This window comes from Bombina bombina, chromosome 4 (genome assembly GCF_027579735.1).
Source record: "Bombina bombina isolate aBomBom1 chromosome 4, aBomBom1.pri, whole genome shotgun sequence".
Lineage (NCBI taxonomy): Eukaryota > Metazoa > Chordata > Amphibia > Anura > Bombinatoridae > Bombina > Bombina bombina.
The window spans coordinates 312,594,089-312,618,045 of NC_069502.1; the positions used below are offsets into that span (position 1 = coordinate 312,594,089).

At 40.9% G+C, this 23,957-nt stretch overlaps 1 protein-coding gene across 6 annotated transcripts in view; it reads left to right on the forward strand.

Annotated features, from left to right (window-relative positions):
- Positions 1–23,957, forward strand: part of RHBDD1 (rhomboid domain containing 1) — a 526,647-nt gene that overhangs the window by 65,321 nt on the left and 437,369 nt on the right. The window lies entirely within an intron of this gene.

Consider the following 23,957-nt stretch of genomic DNA (forward strand, 5'->3'; position numbering starts at 1 on the left):
GGTGTGTCCGGTCCACGGCGTCATCCTTACTTGTGGGATATTCTCTTCCCCAACAGGAAATGGCAAAGAGCCCAGCAAAGCTGGTCACATGATCCCTCCTAGGCTCCGCCTACCCCAGTCATTCTCTTTGCCGTTGTACAGGCAACATCTCCACGGAGATGGCTTAGAGTTTTTTTAGATGTTCAAGCCTTTGTTCAGGCTCTGGTTAGAATCAAGCCTGTTTACAAACCTTTGACTCCTCCTTGGAGTCTCAACTTAGTTCTTTCAGTTCTTCAGGGGGTTCCGTTTGAACCCTTACATTCCGTTGATATTAAGTTATTATCTTGGAAAGTTTTGTTTTTGGTTGCAATTTCTTCTGCTAGAAGAGTTTCAGAATTATCTGCTCTGCAGTGTTCTCCTCCTTATCTGGTGTTCCATGCAGATAAGGTGGTTTTACGTACTAAACCTGGTTTTCTTCCAAAAGTTGTTTCTAACAAAAACATTAACCAGGAGATAGTCGTGCCTTCTCTGTGTCCGAAACCAGTTTCGAAGAAGGAACGTTTGTTGCACAATTTGGATGTTGTTCGCGCTCTAAAATTCTATTTAGATGCTACAAAGGATTTTAGACAAACATCTTCCTTGTTTGTTGTTTATTCTGGTGAAAGGAGAGGTCAAAAAGCAACTTCTACCTCTCTCTCTTTTTGGATTAAAAGCATCGTCAGATTGGCTTACGAGACTGCCGGACGGCAGCCTCCTGAAAGGATCACAGCTCCTTCCACTAGGGCTGTGGCTTCCACATGGGCCTTCAAGAACGAGGCTTCTGTTGATCAGATATGTAGGGCAGCGACTTGGTCTTCACTGCACACTTTTACCAAATTTTACAAGTTTGATACTTTTGCTTCTTCTGAGGCTATTTTTGGGAGAAAGGTTTTGCAAGCCGTGGTGCCTTCCATTTAGGTGACCTGATTTGCTCCCTCCCTTCATCCGTGTCCTAAAGCTTTGGTATTGGTTCCCACAAGTAAGGATGACGCCGTGGACCTGACACACCTATGTTGGAGAAAACAGAATTTATGTTTACCTGATAAATTACTTTCTCCAACGGTGTGTCCGGTCCACGGCCCGCCCTGGTTTTTTAATCAGGTCTGATAATTTATTTTCTTTAACTACAGTCACCACGGTATCATATGGTTTCTCCTATGCAAATATTCCTCCTTAACGTCGGTCGAATGACTGGGGTAGGCGGAGCCTAGGAGGGATCATGTGACCAGCTTTGCTGGGCTCTTTGCCATTTCCTGTTGGGGAAGAGAATATCCCACAAGTAAGGATGACGCCGTGGACCGGACACACCGTTGGAGAAAGTAATTTATCAGGTAAACATAAATTCTGTTTTTTTTGAGTTTGTAATTTAAAGCAGTTTTTTCTTTAAATTGATGGTTTTTTTTGGGTAAAGATGGACCAAGAGGCCCTGCAAAACATTACATGTAGCTTGTGTTTTGATTCCAATGTGGAACCACCAATCCCTTTTTGTCCCTCTTGTATTGATAGAACTTTACATTACAGGGATAGAATTTTTGATTCTAAACCACCATTATCTAAGGCGGATGCTGTTCAGGGGTCTTTTGTTCAAGAGATGCCGCTGCTTTCTCCTGAAGTGTCCCAATTTTTTTTGTCCATACAGGCAGTGCCCTGCGCTTCCTCTCACACTCCGGTTGGGGTTACGTTGCAAGACATTGCTACCCAGATATCTTCTGCGGTAACTGATGCGCTGTCTGCGTTTCCCATGTTACAGGGAAAGTGCAAGAGGAAATTTAAGGAATCAGTGAGTAAGGTTTCTGATTTAGTTGTGACTATTCCAAAGGTTTCCCTCCCAGAAGTCTGAGGAGGATGATTCTTCGGTTGTATCTGAGGGTGAAATTTCAGATTCAGATAGTGTTACTCTTTCTTCTGATGCTGAGTTTGTATCCTTCAGGTTTAAGCTAGAACACCTCAGTTTGTTACTTAAAGGGACAGTATACTGTAAAATAGTTTTTCCCTTAATGTGTTTACAATTGCTTTTTTACCAACTGCAGAGTAAAAAATGTATGAAAATTAGCTTTTTAAGGCTTATTTGTGTATATTAAAGCTCTGATTTTGTGTTTTGAAGCCACAACCTAATAAAATGGGTTGAGCTTGTAGGTATAATCCGATCTCAATACTGTATCACATTGTGCAAATATACCTGCTTCTTTATCTTATATCTGTCCTTAAAACAATCACCAGTACTTTGAGAGAACAATGGAAAATCAACATTTTATTACCTTATCTCTGCTATATCGCACTGGGAGTGTAATTTCTTCTGCTGACTGTGTTTACAAAGCTTATCTATAGCTGGTACGCGCGGCCACAAACTTTCAGAATAGGTGGGGATACCACATGCTAAATCAACTATTTCAAATGCCACTATAAGGGTAAAGGAGCTACTTGTAAACAATTTAATACACTCCAGCAGGTAAAGTGGATCATTGGGAACAAATTAAAGGGGAGAAATTTTTTGAGTAAACTGTCCCTTTAAGGAGGTTTTGGCTACTTTGGAGGACTCTGACTTGACTGTCATTGTCACTCCTAAGAAGTCTAGTAAGCTGAACAAGTACTTTTATGTTCCTTCCGCAGTGGAGGTTTTCTCTTGCAAGGTGTATCCAGTCCACGGATTCATCCTTTACTTGTGGGATATTCTCATTCCCTACAGGAAGTAGCAAAGAGAGCACACAGCAAAGCTGTCCATATAGCTCCCCCTCTAGCTCCACCCCCCAGTCATTCTCTGCTGCCTCTAAGCACTGGGGTCTCTCTCAAATGATCTCCCTCAGGACAAAGCCTTTAAAACAAAGAACAAAGCTAATTTTCGTTCCTTTCGCAATTTCAGGAACGGCCCCGCTTCATCCTCTCCGGCTGCAAAGCAAGAGGGTAACGCTTCACAGCCCAAGGCAAACTGGAAACCTTACCAGGGCTGGAATAAGGGTAAACAGGCCAAAAAGCCTGCAGCTGCCACCAAGACAGCATGAAGGGGTAGCCCCCGATCCGGGACCGGATCTAGTAGGGGTCAGACTCTCTCTCTTCGCTCAGGCCTGGGCAAGAGATGTACACGATTTTTGGGCATTAGAGATTGTAGCCCAGGGATACTTTCTAGAATTCAAGGACTCTCCTCCAAGGGGAAGGTTCCACATTTCTCGTCTGTCTACAGATCAGACAAAGAAAGAGGCGTTTTTACGCTGTGTAGAAGATCTACATACAATGGGAGTGATCCACCCAGTTCCAATTGCAGAACAAGGACTGGGGTTTTACTCAAACCTGTTTGTGGTTCCCAAAAAAGAAGGAACTTTCAGACCAATCCTGGATCTCAAAATTCTAAACAAATTCCTCAGAGTCCCATCTTTCAAGATGGAGACCATTCGGACAATCTTAACAATGATCCAGGGTCAATATATGACTACCGTGGATCTAAAGGATGCGTATCTGCACATTCCTATCCACAAAGATCATCATCAGTTTCTCAGGCTCGCCTTTCTGGACAAGCATTTTCAGTTTGTGGCTCTTCCTTTCGGGTTGGCCACTGCTCCCAAAATTTTCACAAAGGTGCTAGGGTCCCTCCTGGCGGTTCTAAGACCGCGGGGCATAGCAGTGGCACCTTACCTAGACGACATATTAATTCAGGCGTCAACTTTCCAAAGAACCAAGTCTCACACGGAGATTGTATTGGCCTTTCTGAGGTCTCACAGGTGGAAGGTGAACATCAAAAAGAGTTCTCTCTCCCCCTCACAAGAGTTCCATTCCTAGGAACCCTGATAGACTCGGTAGAAATGAAAATATTTCTGACGGAGGTCAGAAAGCTAAAACTCTTAACTACTTGCCGAGCTCTTTATTCCATTCCTCGGCCATCTGTGGCTCAGTGCATGGAGACAATCGGACTAATGATAGCGGCAGCCCAGCTGACTCAGCTATGGGGCACCCCAGAGTTGGATCTGATGGCGTCCCGTCAGAACACCAAACTTCCTCTCTACGGGTCCAGGTCCCGGGATCCCAAGGCGGTATTGATAGATGCTCTAGCAGCGCCTTGGTCCTTCAATCTGGCTTATGTTTTTCCACCGTTTCTTCTCCTCCCGTGTCTGGTTGCCAGAATCAAGCAGGAGAAGGCTTCGGTAATTCTGATAGCGCCTGCGTGGCCACGCAGGACTTGGTATGCAGACCTAGTGGACATGTCATCTGTCCCACCATGGTCACTGCCAATGAGGCAAGATCTTCTAATACAGGGTCCGTTCAAGCATCCAAATTTAGTTTCTCTATGTCTGACTGCTTGGAGATTGAACGCTTAATTCTATCAAAGTGTGGGTTCTCTGAGTTAGTTATAGATACTCTGATTCAGGCTAGAAAGCCTGTCACCAGGAAAATCTGCCATAAGATATGGCGGAAATATCTTTGTTGGTGTGAATCCAAGGGTTACTCATGGAGTAAGATTAGGATTCCCAGGATATTGTCCTTTCTCCAAGAAGGACTGGAGAAAGGATTGTCAGCTAGTTCCTTAAAAGGACAAATATCTGCTTTGTCTATCCTGTTACACAAGTGTCTGGCAGAGGTACCAGACGTTCAAGCGTTTGCTCAGGCTTTAGTCAGAATCAACCCTGTCTATAAACCTGTGGCTCCGCCATGGAGTTTGAATCTAGTTCTTTCAGTTCTTCAAGGGGTTCCGTTTGAACCTTTACATTCCATAGACATTAAGTTGTTATCTTGGAAAGTTTTGTTTTTGGTAGCTATCTCTTCTGCTCGAAGAGTTTCAGAATTATCTGCCTTACAGTGTGATTCACCTTACCTGGTGTTCCACACAGATGAGGTAGTTTTGCGTACCAAGCCTGGTTTTCTTCCTAAAGTTGTTTCTAACAAGAATATTAACCAGGAAATAGTTGTTCCTTCTCTGTGTCCTAATCCATCTTCGAAATAGGAACGTCTATTACACAATCTTGATGTAGTTTGTGCTTTAAAGTTCTATTTACAAGCAACTAAGGATTTCAGACAAACATCTTCCTTGTTTGTTATCTATTCTGGTAAGAGGAGAGGTCAGAAAGCGACTGCTACCTCTTTCCTTTTGGCTGAAAAGCATCATCCGTTTGGCCTATGAGACTGCTGGCCAGCAGCCTCCTGAAAGAATTACTGCTCATTCTACTAGAGCAGTGGCTTCCACATGGGCTTTCAAAAATGAGGCTTCTGTTGAACAGATTTGTAAGGCAGCGACTTGGTCTTCACTGCATACTTTTGCCAAATTTTACAAATTCGATACTTTTGCTTCTTCGGAGGCTATTTTTGGGAGAAAGGTTTTGCAAGCAGTGGTGCCTTCCGTTTAAGGTACCTGTCTTGTTCCTTCCCTTCATCCATGTCCTAAAGCTTTGGTATTGGTATCCCACAAGTAAAGGATGAATCCGTGGACTGGATACACCTTGCAAGAGAAAACAGAATTTATGCTTACCTGATAAATTACTTTCTCTTGCGGTGTATCCAGCCCACGGCCCGCCCTGGCATTTAAGTGAGGTAAAAAATTTTTTGTTTAAACTACAGTCACCACTGCACCCTATGGTTTCTCCTTTTTCTTCCTAGCCTTTGGTCGAATGACTGGGGGGTGGAGCTAGACGGGGAGCTATATGGACAGCTTTGCTGTGTGCTCTCTTTGCTACTTCCTGTATGGAATGAGAATATCCCACAAGTAAAGGATGAATCCGTGGACTGGATACACCGCAAGAGAAAGTAATTTATCAGGTAAGCATAAATTCTGTTTTTCCTGTTCCTGACCGTGCTTCAGAGATTTTTGCATGGGAGTGGGAGAAGCCTGGGATTCCTTTTTCCCCTTTTCCAATTTTTAAGAAGATGTTTCCAATAGCCGATTCTATTAAGGAGTCTTGGCAGATGGTTCCCAAGGTGGAAGGAGCAGTTTCTACTTTGGCTAAGAGAACCACTATTCCCATAGAGGACAGTTCATTTAAGGACCCTATGGATAAGAAGTTGGAGGTGTTACTCAAAAGTATGTATGTTCACCAGGGTTTGCAATGGCAGCCTGCAGTGTGTATTGCTACTGTCACTAGTGTGGCAGCTTACTGGTTAGATGTGTTGTCTGATACTCCTCTTGAAGAAATTCAGGATAGGATTAGGGCTTTGAAGTTGGACAATTCCTTTATTATGGATGCTTCCTTACAGGTCATCAAGTTGGGAGCAAAGATTTCTGGCTTTGCTGTTCTAGCACGCAGAGCCTTGTGGTTGAAGTCTTGGTCTGCAAATGTGTCATCTAAGTCTAAGCTTTTGTCAATTCCTTACAAGGGTAAGACCTTGTTTGGGTAGTTGTAGTAGGTGGCGCAAAACAAGTTGCTATTCCCAATGTGTCTTACTGTAAATATGTGTGATAATATGTGGGCTCAATATATGTTAATGTTTTGATGAGTCCTAATTTTATATTCTCTTTTGGAAAAAATGGATGTCGAAACTATTTAAGAAATAAATATGATCCTTTATTTGATTATGGTAAATTTACCCAATAGTAGTGATGCTAAAAGTACAGTTAAACAAAAATTATTACAATTCCTTCAAAGTTTAAAAAATGACACCGGTGTCTCTATGTATAAAAATGTACATAATATATAAAAAATAAATTAAATTAAAATAATAACGTTGAAATCTTATAATTTATACAGTTTTGGGTTTATCACAAGTTGTAATTTCTAACAGAATGTTTGTAGATACAATTTTATAGTGGATAAAACAATAGTTGCTGTATAGTTCATATAGGATACTTTGTTTCAAGTTCAGCTATGCAATTGAGATCTTATCTTAGGCAACTATATATCAAATGTAGAGGTATGTTGGTGCGATTTTTATCACACTATAATATAAGTATACAAATTAGTACCTTGAAGTGTATCTGTTTGATATCACTTTTGTGAGATAATTGCGGTTAAATAAACGCCGCTATGCCAGTGTTTTGATTAAGTTTCAAGATCAAGCTGGTGGCAGTTCTATATGAGCTGCTGGCGGTTAAATAAATGCCGCTTTGGTTTCCTCTTATTAGGTGGGCTTATCTGTTTGCTGCGAGAAAATTCACTTTTATATAAGTGTTTGGGTAGTTGTCGTGGCCGCTCAGTTACCTTATCCTTTGTCGGTCAGTGACCGATCGCGCTCTTAAGGGTTTCTTGGTGGGATCTTCGTTGCGGTTAAGTGCTAACCGTTTGCTGATGTTTTTTTAAGTATCTCCGGTTTTTCTATTCTGTGGCTTGTCTGTCGGTCAGTGACCGATCACGATGGTATGGTTGTTGGATAACCTCCTGATGTGGAATTTTTGCGTGCCTTTCCGGTCTGTTGTTCCCAGGTTTCTTAGATGTCGGTCAGTGACCGATCTGGGTGCTGAAATGTGGTTGTTGGGATAAGTAGAAAGATCTTGAAAAAGGCTGTCCAGCCGAAACATGTTGATACCAGAGCACACCTGCACAGGATTTGAGAAGACAAAGTGAATACCAGCTATACCCAGTTGAAATATTCAAGTTCCCACTGAGCGGCATATATTTAACCGCAAAGATCACATTGATAACTAGAAATCCTTTTTCTACTTATCCTACAAACTTTCTACTTATCCCAACAACCACATTTCAGCACCCAGATCGGTCACTGACCGACATCTAAGAAACCTGGGAACAACAGACCGGAAAGGCACGCAAAAATTCCACATCAGGAGGTTATCCAACAACCATACCATCGTGATCGGTCACTGACCGACAGACAAGCCACAGAATAGAAAAACCGGAGATACTTAAAAAAACATCAGCAAACGGTTAGCACTTAACCGCAACGAAGATCCCACCAAGAAACCCTTAAGAGCGCGATCGGTCACTGACCGACAAAGGATAAGGTAACTGAGCGGCCACGACAACTACCCAAACACTTATATAAAAGTGAATTTTCTCGCAGCAAACAGATAAGCCCACCTAATAAGAGGAAACCAAAGCGGCATTTATTTAACCGCCAGCAGCTCATATAGAACTGCCACCAGCTTGATCTTGAAACTTAATCAAAACACTGGCATAGCGGCGTTTATTTAACCGCAATTATCTCACAAAAGTGATATCAAACAGATACACTTCAAGGTACTAATTTGTATACTTATATTATAGTGTGATAAAAATCGCACCAACATACCTCTACATTTGATATATAGTTGCCTAAGATAAGATCTCAATTGCATAGCTGAACTTGAAACAAAGTATCCTATATGAACTATACAGCAACTATTGTTTTATCCACTATAAAATTGTATCTACAAACATTCTGTTAGAAATTACAACTTGTGATAAACCCAAAACTGTATAAATTATAAGATTTCAACGTTATTATTTTAATTTAATTTATTTTTTATATATTATGTACATTTTTATACATAGAGACACCGGTGTCATTTTTTAAACTTTGAAGGAATTGTAATAATTTTTGTTTAACTGTACTTTTAGCATCACTACTATTGGGTAAATTTACCATAATCAAATAAAGGATCATATTTATTTCTTAAATAGTTTCAACATCCATTTTTTCCAAAAGAGAATATAAAATTAGGACTCATCAAAACATTAACATATATTGAGCCCACATATTATCACACATATTTACAGTAAGACACATTGGGAATAGCAACTTGTTTTGCGCCACCTACTACAACTAACTATAACTCTTTAAACTTTGGGATAAAGTTTACTTCAGGTGTGCTAGATTCCCCACCAGCTAGACAGTCTAAACCTACCAAACATTAAGACCTTGTTTGGGCCTGGTTTGGCTGAAATTATTTAAGATATTACAGGAGGAAAGGGTCATTCTCTCCCTCAGGATATGAGAAATAAGCAGAAAGGGCGTCAGAGTAATTTTCGTTCCTTTTTGAAACTTTTCAGGTAAGCCTTCCCCCTCCTCTTCCAATCAGGTACAGTCCAAGTCCTCCTGGAAGTCCAATCAGTCTTGGAACAAGGAGAAGCAATCTAAGAAGCCTATTACTGACTCAAAGTCAGCATGAAGGGTCTGCCCCCGATCCGGGAACGTATTTTGTAGGGGGCAGACTTTCCTTTTTCGCTCAAGCCTGGGTTCGGGATGTTCCGGATCTCTGGGCGGTGGACATCGTTTCCCAGGGGTACAAATTAGAGTTCAAAACCTTCCCACCCAGGGGCAGGTTCCTTCTCTCAAGGTTATCTGTAGACCAAATAAAGAGAGAGGTGTTCTTACATTGTGTCCAGGATCTTTCCAACCTGAGAGTGATGGTTCCTGTTCCAATACAGGAGCAGGGTCTGGGATTCTATTCCAATCTGTTTGTAGTTCCAAAAAGGAGGGAACTTTCAGACCTATTTTAAATCTCAAGTGCGTAAACAAGTTCCTCAGAGTTCCATCTTTCAAGATGGACACTATTCGGTCCATTCTTCCTTTGGTTCAGGAGGGTCAGTTTATGACCACAGTGGATTTAAAGGATGCGTATCTGCATATTCCCATCCTCAGGGACCATCACAAGTTTTTGAGGTTTGCATTCCTAGATAGACAATTTCAGTTTGTGGCTCTTCCATTCGTTCTTGCAACACCTCCCAGAAAAAGAAGGTCCTGGGAGCGTTGATGGCAGTGCTCAGGTTGCGGGGTGTTGCAGTGGCGCCTTATCTGGACGACATTTTGGTTCAGGCGTCATCTTTTCAACTACCAAGCTCCCATGGATGGAAGGTGAATTTAGGAAAAAGTTCCTTGATTCCAGCTACAAGGGTGGTATTCTTGGGAACCATAACAGATTCTCTGGAAATTAAGATTTTTCTGACAGAGGCCAGAAGAACAAAGATCTTCAACTCTTGTCTTGCCCTTCAGGCCTCTCCTCGGCAGTCAGTGGCTCAGTGTATGGAGGTTATTGGTCTGATGGTGTCAGCTATGGACATCATTCCGTTTGCTCAGTTCCATCTCAGGCCTCTGCAGTTAGGCTTGCTCAGACAATGGAACGGGGATTATGCGGATCTGTCTCCGTGAATTGTTCTGGAACAGGCAACAAGAGATTTTCTTCCGTGCTGGTTGTCTCAAGATATATTCTTCCAGGGAACCTGCTTTCGCAGACCTACCTGGGTGATCGTGACCACGGATGCCAGTCTGCTGGGATGGGGAGCTGTCTGGGGTTAATCATCAGGTAGGAACTCGGAGTTCCTTGGCCATGACAGAGGTAGCCAAGATTTTTTCAGTGGGTGGAGACTCACAACTGCTGTCTGTCTATGATCCATATTCCAGGGGTGGACAATTGGGAAGCAAATTTTCTGAGCAGACAGACTTTTCATCCGGGGGAGTGGGAACTTCATCCGGAGGCATTTTCCAGCTTTATTCTCAAATGGGGACAGCCAGAGTTGGATCTCATAACATCTCCCCAGAATGCCAAGCCCGAGGTACGGGTCGAGGTCAAGGGACCCTCATGCTATACTGATAGATGCTCTGGCAGTGCCTTGGAATTTCAGTCTGGCATATGTGTTTCCTCCGTTTCCTCTTCTTCCTCGGGTCATTGCTCTGATCAGACAGGAGAGGGCATCAGTGATTCTCATTGCACCGGTGTGGCCTCGCAGAATCTGGTATGCAGATCTGGTGGAGATGTCATCTCTTCCACCTTGGAGACTTCCGCTGAGGAAGGACCTTCTACTTCAGGGGCCCTTCATCCAAATCTTGTTTCTCTGAAGCTGACTGCTTGGAGATTGAACGCTTGATATTATCTAAGCGGGGGTTTTCTGAGTAGTTCGGTAGTTGAGACTTTGATTCAGGCCCGCAAGCCTGTAACTAGAAAGATTTACTGTAAGATATGGCGTAAATATCTGTATTGGTGTGAATCCAGAGGGTTCTCTTGGAGTAGAGTAAGGATTCCTAGGATTTTGTCTTTTCTCCTGGAGGATCTGGAGAAGGGTTCATCTGCAAGTACCTTGAAGGGTCAAATTTCTGCTTTATCTATCTTGTTACACAAGTGTTGTCACAATCGGCCGCTGGGAAGCTCCAGCTGTCCTCTCTGTGTGCTTGATTGACAGGTAGTCTGAGCCGTCCCTTCCTGATGATGTCACTACCAGGCTTTTTATTCCGGGCTTCCTGTTTCCTCAGTGCCCGTTTGTTTGTTTCTCTTTGTGGCTCCTGTGAGGACTTCGCTGTGGAATCTTTCTAACTGCCAAACTCTGCAAAGACTGACTATCCTGGGTTAATCCTCTAACTTCCTGATAACCTGTTGCCGAACATTGCAAGTACTATTTATTCTGTGAATCTCTCAATCTGCATGTTTACCTGTTGCCAAAACTCTGCAAATACTGGTAATTCAGTGTAAACCTTCAAACTGCTTGATATCCTGTTGCCAAACATTGCAAAGACTGCCTATTCTGTGAAACTATCACATTGCATGTTTACCTGTTGCCAAAACTCTGCAAATACTGGTAATTCAGTGTAAACCTTCAAACTGCTTGATATCCTGTTGCCAAACATTGCAAAGACTGTCTATTCTGTGAAACTCTCAAACTGCATGACAACCTGTTGCCAATCCTTGCAAGTACTGATTAATCTGTATTAACCCTCAAACTACCTGTTATCCTGTTATCTAACTCTGCATGTACTGCCTATTCAGTATAAACCTACAAACTGCCTGATAACCTGTTGCCAAACTCTTCAAGGACTGACTACATAGTATTAACCCTCAAACTGCCTGATAACAAGTTACCTACTCCTGCATTATTAACTGTTTCTTGTTTACCCTTCCTCTGTCTGAGTATAAGTGACTATCCCTGCTCTCCTGATTCTGTGGAAGACTTTTCCTGTAACCAGTTTCTTACTCAGAAGTCTATTTGGCTGATATCTTGAATTACTTTGGACTCAAGCTAACCCTGCTCCATATCGTAAGTACATTGTTTTTTAGAGGTTGTTGTGGGGTCACGTCCTGGATTAAACTCAGAGTGCAAGGGTGTTGTTTAAGTTCGCCCTAGCATTTGGGTCTTCTTCTGGACTTTTCCTAACCTGACAAGCGTCTGGCGGATGTGCCAGATGTTCAATCTTTTTGTCAGGCCCTGGTTAGAATCCGGCCTATCTTTAAGTTTGTTACTCCTCCTTGGAGTCTTAATTTGGTTCTTAGAGTTCTTCAACAGGCTCCGTTTGAGCCTATGCATTCTTTGGATATCAAGATGTTATCCTGGAAGATTTTGTTTTTGGTTGCTATCTCTTTGGCTCAAAGAGTTTCAGAGCTTTCAGAATTGCAGTGTAAAGCTCCTTACCTTATTTTTCATTCAGATAAGGTTGTCCTGCATACTGCCTTAGGTTTCCTTCCCAAAGTGATTTCGGATAGGAATATTAATCAAGAAATTGTTGTTCCTTCTTTCACCTTATATTACTTCCTTTCTCCTTTCCCTTTGGTCGAATGACTGGGGATTGTGGCTAGGGCAGTGGTATTTAACAGCTTTGCTAAGGTGCTCTTTGCCTCCTCCTGCTGGTCAGGAGTGATATTCCCAACAGTAATTATGATTATCCGTGGACTCACCGTGTCAAGAAAGAAATAATGTTATCAGGTAAGCATAAATTTTCTTTTTAACTGTCATTGCCGTTCTTTCACAGATCACAGCATGTTCTGCCTTGGGGATTAGGGGATGCATGCAGTTAATTTTCTGAGCAGGAGGATGCCAACTTTTGATCTATATAAAAAGTGAAGTAGTTGCCTATATAAATATATTAAAACTAAAGTCCCCTAACTATGAGTGCTGGTTTTCAAACCTTTCCTCAGGCCTCCCTAACAGTCCACATTTTGAGGATATCTGAACTGGAACACATGTGAAATAATCAGCTAATTAGTAAACCTAGTTGAAAACTAGTGCCTTAGACTGATCATCTGGTCTTTGATGGTTAATTAATCAGTTATGACTGTTACTTATCACTTAACAGATCCATGGCCTATTCCTGACTCTGCCTTGCTGACATTTTTACAATTTCTAGGTATTTTCCAGTAGCTTGGTTAAAGTAAAGCTGATTAATTCCCCATTCAACAACATCACTTATGTCAGAAATTGTGGGTTACTTAGCAGTTTGTATTACCTGTGAATAGTTTTGTTATTTATAACCAGGTCTGATAAGCAGAGCTGTTTCACCTAACACTGGACAGAAAAGCCCGGGGCCAGTGTCAGTGCCTCTGATGGTGAGCTAAATAAAATATAAATTAATTACAACTTAGTATTAGGACTAAATCCCAGTGGTGGCCTTCCGAAGGCACCCAGTGGCACAAATTGTACTCACCTAGCTCTGGCACTATTTTCCTGATTACTTTTATTATATAACTTGAAGAACAACAGTGGGGCATCTTCCAGTGGAGTTTTTTTTTGCCTCTTTTTTGTTTCTTCCTTTGGGGAGGGTTTGTGAAGAGTAGTGATTTTGCTTTTACTTATTTATGATTTTACTTATCTCATCACATAAATAACTATAATACTTACTAGCATATAGCTGAATGTTTTTAAAGGGTTAATAGTAAGTTAAAAGTTAAGTTTTATGTGAGGCATTGTTATTATACTCTGATGTAATTGTACTTTTAAATATTCTTCCAACAATAATATATAATGATATCCACGTGTTTCACTTATTACCATAAAGGGGGAGATTACACAGATTATATCAAGGTCCCTTCGCAAACATAGTAGATGAGGTTCAAAGAAGACAAAAGACCATTGAGTTCAACCTATACAGATCCTACCTGATTTACAATAAACGCTCCAATTGAGAATAATTTAATTTCAATAAAAATGTGACCCATTTAACGCAAGCAATCATATCCCTGAATTCTGTTTCTAGGCAGAAATGTATCTAAGCCATTTTTAAATGTATCTAAGGTATTGGCATCTGCTACCTCCTTAGGCTATGAGTTCCTCAATTTGATAACTCTTACAGTGAAATAACATTTATGTTGCTGGAGATTCAATTACGTTTCCTCCTGCTTTAAATTGTGGCCTCTTGTCACAAATGATTTCCTCGGAATAAACAGAGCTTCCGCCATCTCTGTATATGGGTCTTGAATAAATTTATATAAAGTAATCATATCATCTCTCAAGCACCATTTTTTCTAGAGAAAACAGACCCAGTTTGGTTAACTTCTCCTCATAGTTTAAAGAGACAGCCTACACCAAAATGTTTTAAAACAGGGTTCTTCAAACTTTTATTTACCAAAACCCAGTGCCAAGATACCACATACCTTTGCAACCCATTTGTTATGCTTGGTCTGAAAATTTCTGAAGTAATAATACAAGATAGCTGCAATTTTGGCAAAATGACTAAAATGTGTGCAAACTTTATTCCGGACGGTATAAACACACTCTCATACAACACACAAACACTCTCATACAACAAACGCATACATAAACACTACACACATATTTATATAATATACTCTCACACCACACACTCTCATTCAACACCCACACACTCTCACACAACACATACACTATCATACAACACACACACACTTTCATACAATGCCTTGCAAAAGTATTCACCCCCCTTGGCATTTTTGTGTTTTGTTGCCTCACAACCTGGAATTAACATGGATTGTTAGAGGATTTGCATCATTTCATTTACAGAACATACCAACAATTTTGAAGATGTTTTTTTTTATTGTGTAGCAAACAACAAATAGGGCAAAATAACAGAAAAAGTCAATGTGTATAACTATTCACCCCCCTAAAGTCAATACTTTGTAGAGCCACCTTTTGCGGCAATCACACCTCCAAGTCGCTTTGGATAAGTTTCTATGAGCTTGCCACATCTTACCACTGGGAATTTTGCCCATTCCTCCTTGCAAAACTGCTCCAGCTCCTTCAGGTTGGATGGTTTGCGCTTGTGAACAGCAATCTTTAAGTCTGACCACAGATTTTCTATTGGATTGAGGTCTTGGCTTTGACTAGGCCATTCCAACACATTTACATGTTTCCGCTTAAACCACTCAAGTGTTGTTTTAGCAATGTGTTTGGGGTCATTGTCCTGCTGGAAGGTGAACCTCCTTCCTAGCCTCAAATCACGCACAGAGTGATACAGGTTTTGCTCAAGAATATCCCTGTATTTAGCACCATCCATCTTTCCCTCAACTCTAACCAGTTTCCTAGTCCCGGCTGCTGAAAAACATCCCCACAGCATGATGCTGCCACCACCATGTTTCACTGTGGGAATGGTGTTCTTTGGGTGATTTGATGTGTTGGGTTTGCGCCAGACATACCGTTTTCTTTGATTGCCGAAAAGTTCAATTTTAGTCTCATCAGACCAGAGCACCTTCCTCCATACATTTTGGGAGTCTCCCACATGACTTTTCGCAAACTCAAAAGGTGCCATTTTGTTTTTTGCTGAAAGTAATGGCTTTCTTCTGGCCACTCTGCCATAAAGCCCAACTCTATGGAGCATACGGCTTACTGTCGTCCTATTTACAGATACTTCAGTCTCTGCTGTGGAACTCTGCATCTCCTCCAGGGTTACCCTAGGTCTCTGTGCTGCCTCTCTGATTAATGCCCACCTTGCCCGGTCCTTGAGTTTTGGTGGATGGCCGTCTCTTGGCAGGTTTGCTGTTGTGCCATGTTCTTTCCATTTGGTTATGATAGATTTGATGGTGCTCCTGGGGATCATCAAAGATTTGGATATTTTTTTATAACCTAACCCTGACTTGTACTTCTCAACAACATTGTCCCTTACTTGTTTGGAGAGTTCCTTGGTCTTCATGGCAGTGTTTGGTTAGTGGTGCCTCTTGCTTAGGTGTTGCAGCCTCTGGGGCCTTTCAAAAAGGTGTGTATCTGTAATGACAGATCATGTGACACTTAGATTGCACACAGGTGGACATCATTTCACTAATTATGTGACTTCTGAAGGTAATTGGTTGCACCAGAGCTTTTTATGGGCTTCATAACAAAGGGGGTGAATACATACGCACATGCCAATTTTCTGTTTTCTATTACTAAAAAATAGTTTTATGTATATATTTTTCTCATTTCACTCCACCAACTTAGACTATTGTGTTCTGATCCATCACATACAATTCAGATTAATAAAGCATTGAACTTAAGGCTGTAATGTAACAAAATAGGTAAAAAGTCAAGGGGGGTGAATACTTTTGCAAGGCATTGTCAACACACACACACATCACAGACACATTCATATACAACACACGCAAACCACACACTCTTAAACAACACACACACACACACCACACACTCTCATACTCTCCTACAACACACATACTCTCATATAACACACACACTATTTAATAGCTATTGTACCTGGTTAAAATAAATACAAAGTTGCCTGTAAAATAAATATTAATCCTAAAATAGCTACAATATAATTATAAATACATTTATTAGAGTAGCGGCGAGGTCCGGTCGGCAGATTAGGGGTTAATACTTGAAGTTAGGTGTCGGTGATGTTAGGGAGGGCAGATTAGGGGTTAATACTATTTATTATAGGGTTTTTGAGGCGGCAGTGAGGCGGATTAGGGGTTAATAACTTTATTATAGTAGCGGTGAGGTCCGGTCGGCAGATTAGGGGTTAATAATTGTAGGTAGGTGGCGGCGACGTTGGGGGCGGCAGATTAGGGGTTAAAATATAATATAGGGGTCGGCGGTGTTAGGGGCAGCAGATTAGGGGTTCATAGGGATAACGTAGGTTGCGGAGGTGTACGGAGCGGCAGATTAGGGGTTAAAAATAATATGCAGGGGTCAGCGACAGCGGGGTCGGCAGATTAGGGTTTAATAAATCATGTTAGGGTGTTAGGTGCAGACTTAGGAAGTGTTTCCCCATAGGAAACAATAGGGCTGCATTAGGAGCTGAACGCTGCTTTTTTGCAGGTGTTAGATTTTTTTTCAGCTCAAACGGCCCCATTGTTTCCTATGGGGGAATCGTGCACGAGCATGTTTTTTAAGCTGGCCGCGTCCGTAAGCACCGCTGGTATTTAGATTTGCAGTGGCGGTAAATTATGCTATACGCTCCCTTTTTGGAGCCTAACGCAGCCCTTCTGTGAACTCTAAATAAGTGCGGGGGGGGGGGGAAAGCATGCGTAGCTAAAGCACCCCTTTGGCTGCAGAACTCTAAATCTAGGCGTATGTTAGGCAGAACAGCCTCACTGACATTGCCACACTTGAACCGATATCTCCAACATCTTCACTCAATCTGGCAACTCTCTTGGAGTTTACCAGCTCAGGACTAGCCTGTCTCTTCCGCTTATTACTAATTTGCCATGTTGCTACAATACGTGTATAATCGGTCTCTAGTCTTGTCTGTACCTGCCATATAATTTTATATATACAATAAAGCAAAACACACAACTCACACTTCATGTGAATTTGGGAATAGTTTAGCATTATTGGATTGCTCATCCTTGCTTTGCCCTTTTTAGATCTGAATAATCTCTTGACTTGTTTATCCAAATCCTGAACTTCTTGCCTTGACCTTTGACTATGTACGAATAACACTGACCATCAGTTCTGTGCCATACTGTTGGACAGTAACCTAAAAAAACTCAGCATAGTTTGGCTTGGATTTAAGAGGGAAAGTAATGATGAAGGGTTCATGTTGAGCAAATGTTTGTCTCTTGCAGGTTAAACTGTACTAATTCCTAGTTCATTTAGCAGATATTCTATTATTCCTAAACTTTAATTAAAACATTATTGAGCTCCTTATAATTTTGTTTTTGTTTTGTTTGTCCCCCCCCCCCCCCTTTGCTATACTCATCCAGTCATTCTGCTGACTTTTAACCCCTCATTACTGGGAATTTCAGAGAAAAACTTGTCCAAAATAAAAAAAGATATTTTAGCACTTTTTCTATCACTCCATTTAAACAGAAATAGAGCCTTGTTTTTTTTTATTTTTACTTACGTATCAAAATTAATATTATGTTTTTTTAGTAGACAACCCAAGTTATTGATCTAGGCCCATGTTCGTATATTTCATGACACTGCTTTACTGCCAAATGCGATCATATTAAAAAAAAAATGTTAGTTTTTTTATAAACTTTGGATTTTTCATTGAAATTATTTATACACAATCACTGCAGTCATAGGACAAATGGTTGTATACAGTTATATGGGGTCATTTGTTCAGAAATAGCAGACATGCATGACTTTGCAATTAGTTTTTAGTAATTAACAGGCCGCTAAATGCAGCTGTGCACCACACTTTTAAAATTTCCAGCAGTGAAGGGGTTAAATAGTTAGCTGGCAAGGGTAATAGTATTTTAATACAGGGATTACCCTCCCACCTTACACTTACCACCTCCCTGGTCCCTCACAAAAAGCTATCTTCCCTCCCACACTCCTGACCACCATCTTAAGTACTGGCAGTATGAAGTTTTATTTTTTTTTTTAAAAACATTAATTGTATTTCTTTCATGTAATTGGAAAGAGTCCATGAGCTAGTGACGTATGGGATATACAATCCTACCAGGAGGGGCAAAGTTTCCCAAACCTCAAAATGCCTATAAATACACCCCTCACCACACCCACAAATCAGTTTTACAAACTTTGCCTCCTATGGAGGTGGTGAAGTAATGATATGCGCTTCTCAGCATTTTGAAGCCCGGTTCCTCTCAGAGTACAGTGAATGTCAGAGGGACGTGAAGGGAGTATCACCTATTGAATTCAATGGTTTTCCTCACGGGAGATCTATTTCATAGGTTCTCTGTTATCGGTCATAGAGATTCATCTCCTACCTCCCTTAATCAGATCGACGATATACTCTCAAATTCCATTATAACTACTGATAACCGTTTCAGTACTGGTTTGGCTATTTGCTATATGTGGATGGGTGTCTTTCGGTAAGTATGTTTTCATTACTTAAGACACTCTCAGATATGGTTTGGCACTTTATGCATTAATATAAAGTTCTAAATATATGTATTGTACTTATATTTGCCATGAGTCAGGTTTATGGATATTTCCTTTTGCAGACTGTCAGGTTCAAACAAACAGTCAAACCAGCAGTGCGCTCTTTCCTCCCTCACCGCATAAGGCAGTACTTCCGGGTTACGGCACACAGGAGAGTGGGGATGACGTCAAGTCACAGAAGCCGGCAAAGGGACTGCAGCGCATCCGTCCCATACGCTAAGAAGTAGGTAATCCAGAAAACAGAATAATGTCCCAGGAGCCGGCAAATATAAAAATATATCCAATCTTTATTTGAGTAAATGTAAAAACAGCATACGGTTCAGTCCATCAGAACAACAGCACAAACTGACCAGAATAAAACACAACAAGAGGGAGAGAAGCTGCGCTCCTCATGCAGCAGACATGTTTCGTGCTTACCAAGCACTTGTTCACTGCTTAAAGGAGCAGCAGCTGCCTTCCGCTTAAATAGGCTACAGCTGTGACTAAATTTAAAGATACATCACACATATTCATATTTAGATATTTAAAGATAATTATCTCCCTCATGCAGTGTATATAACTTGTTTAAATATAAAAGCACTCCTCACTACATAGTATAGGAAAACATACGAATTGATAGACATTTCATGATACTTTGAATGGCAATTATATAGCAATTTATAGAGTGCTGAAATGTTAAAAAGATTTGATTCATGAAATAGCAAAACTTATAAATCATAGCTAATATCCTAATTCAATCCAAACAAATAATACTACAGAAAGTCTATCTAGACTGTATAGACAGAATTTATCATATATATACAGATCCCTAGACACACATGGGGCATAGACGTATTTAGGGTAAATATCCAATACACCTCTCTTAAATTAAGTTTATTTTATCTATTGCCTCCTCTTCTCCACCGTGGAACATGGTCTATACCCTGCAAGGATAAAAGAAAAACATATTAAAGAAAATATTTTTCTTACCTGGGGTTTAGTCTTTTTTCAAATTGACTGTTTTTTTTTCATTTAAATTTTGAGGACAAAATTAGGCTTGCAAGGGCGCAAAATGCCAAACTTTATGGTGTCATTCTTGGCGCGATAATTATTTTGGCGCGAAGGTACTTCCGATGACGCAAATCCATCATTTCCAGCGTCTTAGTTGACGTCAAGTTCCTTGCACAAGGTTGCGTCTTTAATGACGCAAGTCAAAGACCGCTGCTCCATAACCCTGTACGCCTGCTCTGATGAGACGGACAGGAATCGCGGAAATCAACCCGATCGAGTACGATCGGGTTGATTGGCCGCGAGTCAGCAGGGGGCGACGTTGCACCAGCAGCTTTTGTGAGCTGCTGGTGCAATGTTAAATGCGGAGAGCGTATTGGATCAGGTCCGCAAGAACTTTGCTAAATAGGCCCCAAAATCTCCAGCTGTGGTATGTAATAGTTGTCATGATAAGCTTTTACATGCAGATAATGTGTCCATCAGTAATAGTACTTTGCCTGTTGTTCCTTCAACATCTAATGTACATGATATTCCTGTGAATATAGAAGATTTTATTGCTGTTGCGATTCAGAAGGCTTTGTCTTCCATCCCGCCTTCTAATAAACGTAAAAGGTCTCTTAAAACTTCTCATAAAATTGATGAAATGTCAAATGACCGACAACATACTGAAGTATCCTCATCTGATGAGGATCTATCTGATTCAGAAGATCCTTCCTCAGATATTGACACTGACAAATCTACTTATTTATTTCAAATTGAGTATATTCGTTCCTTGTTAAAAGAGGTGTGTATTACTTTGGATATTGAGGAAACTAGTCCTTTTGATATTAAAACTAGTAAACGTTTAAATTCTGTTTATAAACCTCCTGTGGTTACTCCAGAGGTTTTTCCAGTTCCTGATGCTATTTCTGATATGATTTCTAAGGAATGGAATAGGCCTGGCACGTCTTTTATCCCTTCTTCAAGGTTTAAAAAATCGTATCCTTTGCCAGCAGTTAGATTGGAGTTTTGGGAATTGATGGGGCTATTTCTTCTCTTGCTAAATGTACTACTATTCCTATGGAATATAGTACTTCTTTTAAAGACCCCTTAGATAGGAAACTTGAATCTTATCTAAAGAAAGCTTATTTATATTCTGGTTATCTTCTCAGGCCCGCCATTTCTATGGCTGATTTTGCAGCTGCATCAACTTTTTGGTTGGAAAGTTTAGCGCAACAGGAAACAGATCCTGATTTGTCTAGCATTGTTCGCTTGGTTCAACATGCTAATCATTTTATCTGTGATGCCATTTTTGATATCATAAAATTGATGTTAAATCTATGTCTTTAGCTATTTTAGCTAGAAGAGCTTTGTGGCTCAAATATTGGAATGTTGACATGGTATCTAAGTCTAGATTACTATCTCTTTCTTTCCAAGGTAATAAGTTATTTGGTTCTCAGTTGGATTCAATTATTTCAACTGTCACTGGGGGGGAAGGGAGTTTTTTTGCCTCAGGATAAAAGACCTAAGGGTAAATCTAAAGCTTCTAACCATTTTCGTTCTTTTCGACAAAATAAGGAACAGAAATCTAATCCTTCCTCCAAAGAATCTGGTTCCAATTGGAAACCTTCTTAAAGTTGGAATAAATCCAGACCATTTAAGAAACCAAAGCCAGCCCCCAAGTCTGCATGAAGGTGTGGCCCTCATTCCAGCTCAGCTGGTAGGGGGCAGATTCAGATTCTTCCAAAACATTTGGGCAGATTCTGTCCAAAATCAATGGATTCAGAGTATTGTCTCTCAAGGGTACCGAATAGGATTCAGAGTAAGACCTCCTGTGAGAAGATTTTTTCTCTCACGTATCCCAGCAAATTCAGTAAAGGTTCAGGCTTTTCTGAAGTGTGTTTCAGACCTGGAGCTTTCAGGGGTAATCATACCAGTTCCGTTTCAGGACCAGGGTCTGGGATTGTATTCAAATCTATTCATTGTCCCAAAGAAAGAAAATTAATTCAGGCCAGTTCTGGATCTGAAAATTTTGAATCGTTATGTAAAAGTACCAACTTTCAAAATGGTGACTATAAGGACTATTCTGCCTTTTGTTCAGCAAGAACATTATATGTCCACAATAGACTTACAGGATGCTTATCTTCATATTCCGATTCATCCAGATCATTATCAGTATCTGAGATTCTCTTTTCTAGACAAGCATTACCAATTTGCCGCTGTTCCATTTGGCCTAGCGACAGCTCCAAGAATCTTTTCAAAGGTTCTTGGTGCCCTACTCACTGTAATCAGAGAACGGGGTATTGTGGTATTTCCTTATTTGGACGATATCTTGGTACTAGCTCAGTCTTTTACATTCTGCCGAATCTCACACAAATCAACTAGTGTTGTTTCTTCAAAGACATGGTTGGAGGATCAATTTATCAAAAAGTTCCTTGATTCCTCAGACAAGGGTCACCTTTTTAGGTTTCCAGATAGATTCAGTGTCCATGACTTTGTCTCTAACAGACAAGAAATGAATAAGATTGGTTTCAGATTGTCGGAACCTTCAGTCTCAATCATTTCCTTCAGTAGCTATGTGCATGGAAGTTTTAGGTTTCATGACTGCAGCATCGGACGCGATCCCCTTTGCTCGTTTTCATATGAGACCTCTCCAGCCTTGTATGCTGAACCAATGGTGCAGGGATTATACAAAGATATCACATTTAATATCCTTAAATCCCAATGTTCGACTCTCTCTGACTTGGTGGTTAGATCACCATCGTATAGTTCAAGGGGCCTCTTTTGTTTGTCCAACCTGGACTGTGATCACAACAGATGCAAGTCTTTCAGGTTGGGGAGCTGTCTGGGGATCTCTGACAGCACAAGGGGTTTGTAAATCTCAAGAGGCGAGATTACCAATCAATATTTTGGAACTCTGTGCGATTTTCAGGGTGCTTCAGATTTGGACCCTGTTGAAGAGAGAACCGTTCATTTGTTTTCAGACAGACATTATCACAACTGTGGCATATGTCAATCATCAGAGTGGGACTCACAGTCCCCAAGCTATGAAAGAAATATCTCAGATACTTGCTTGGGCGGAATTCAGCTCCTGTCTAATTTCTGCGGTTCATATCCCAGGTATAGAGAATTGGGAGGTGGATTATCTCAGCCGTCAGACTTTACATCCGGGGGAGTGGTCCCTCCATCCAGATGTGTTTTCTCAGGTTGTTCAGATATGGGGTCTTCCAGAAATAGATCTGATGGCTTCTCATCTAAACAAGACATTTCCCAGGTACCTGTCCAGGTCCAGGGATCCTCAGGCGGAAGCAGTGGATGCGTTGACACTTCCTTGGTGTTATCAACCTGCTTATATTTTCGCGCCTCTATTTCTTCTTCCAAGAGTGATCTCCAAAATCATCATGGAGCAATTGTTTGTGTTGCTGGTGGCTCCAGCATGGCCTCACAGGTTTTGGTATGCGGATCTTGTTTGGATGTCCAGTTGCCAACCTTGGCCACTTCCATTAAGGCCGGACCTTTTGTCTCTAGGTCCGTTTTTCCATCAGGATCTCAAATCATTAAATTTGAAGGTATGGAATTTGAACGCTTAGTGCTTAGTCATAGAAGTTTCTCTGACTCAGTGATTAATACTATTTTACAGGCTCGTAAATCTGGAAGACTTATATTTCATGGTGGTCTCATAAATTCTCTTGGCATTCTTTCAGAATTCCTAGAATTTTACAGTTTCTTCAGGATGGTTTGGATAAGGGTTTGTCTGCAAGTTCCTTGAAGAGACGAACCTCTGCTCTTTCTGTTTTATTTCACAGAAAGATTGCTAAACTTCCTGATATTCACTGTTTTGTACAGGCTTTGGTTCGTATCAAGCCTGTCATTAAATCAATCTCTTCTCCTTGGATTCTTAATTTGGTTTTGAAGGCCTTACAGGCTCTTCCTTTTGAGCCTATACATTCTTTGGACAATAAACTACTTTCTTGGAAAGTGTTGTTCCTTTTGGCCATCTCTTCTGCTAGAAGAGTTTCTTAATTATCTGCTCTTTCTTGTGAATCTCCTTTTCTGTTTTTTTCATCAGGATAAGGCAATTTTGCGGACTTCATTTAAATTCTT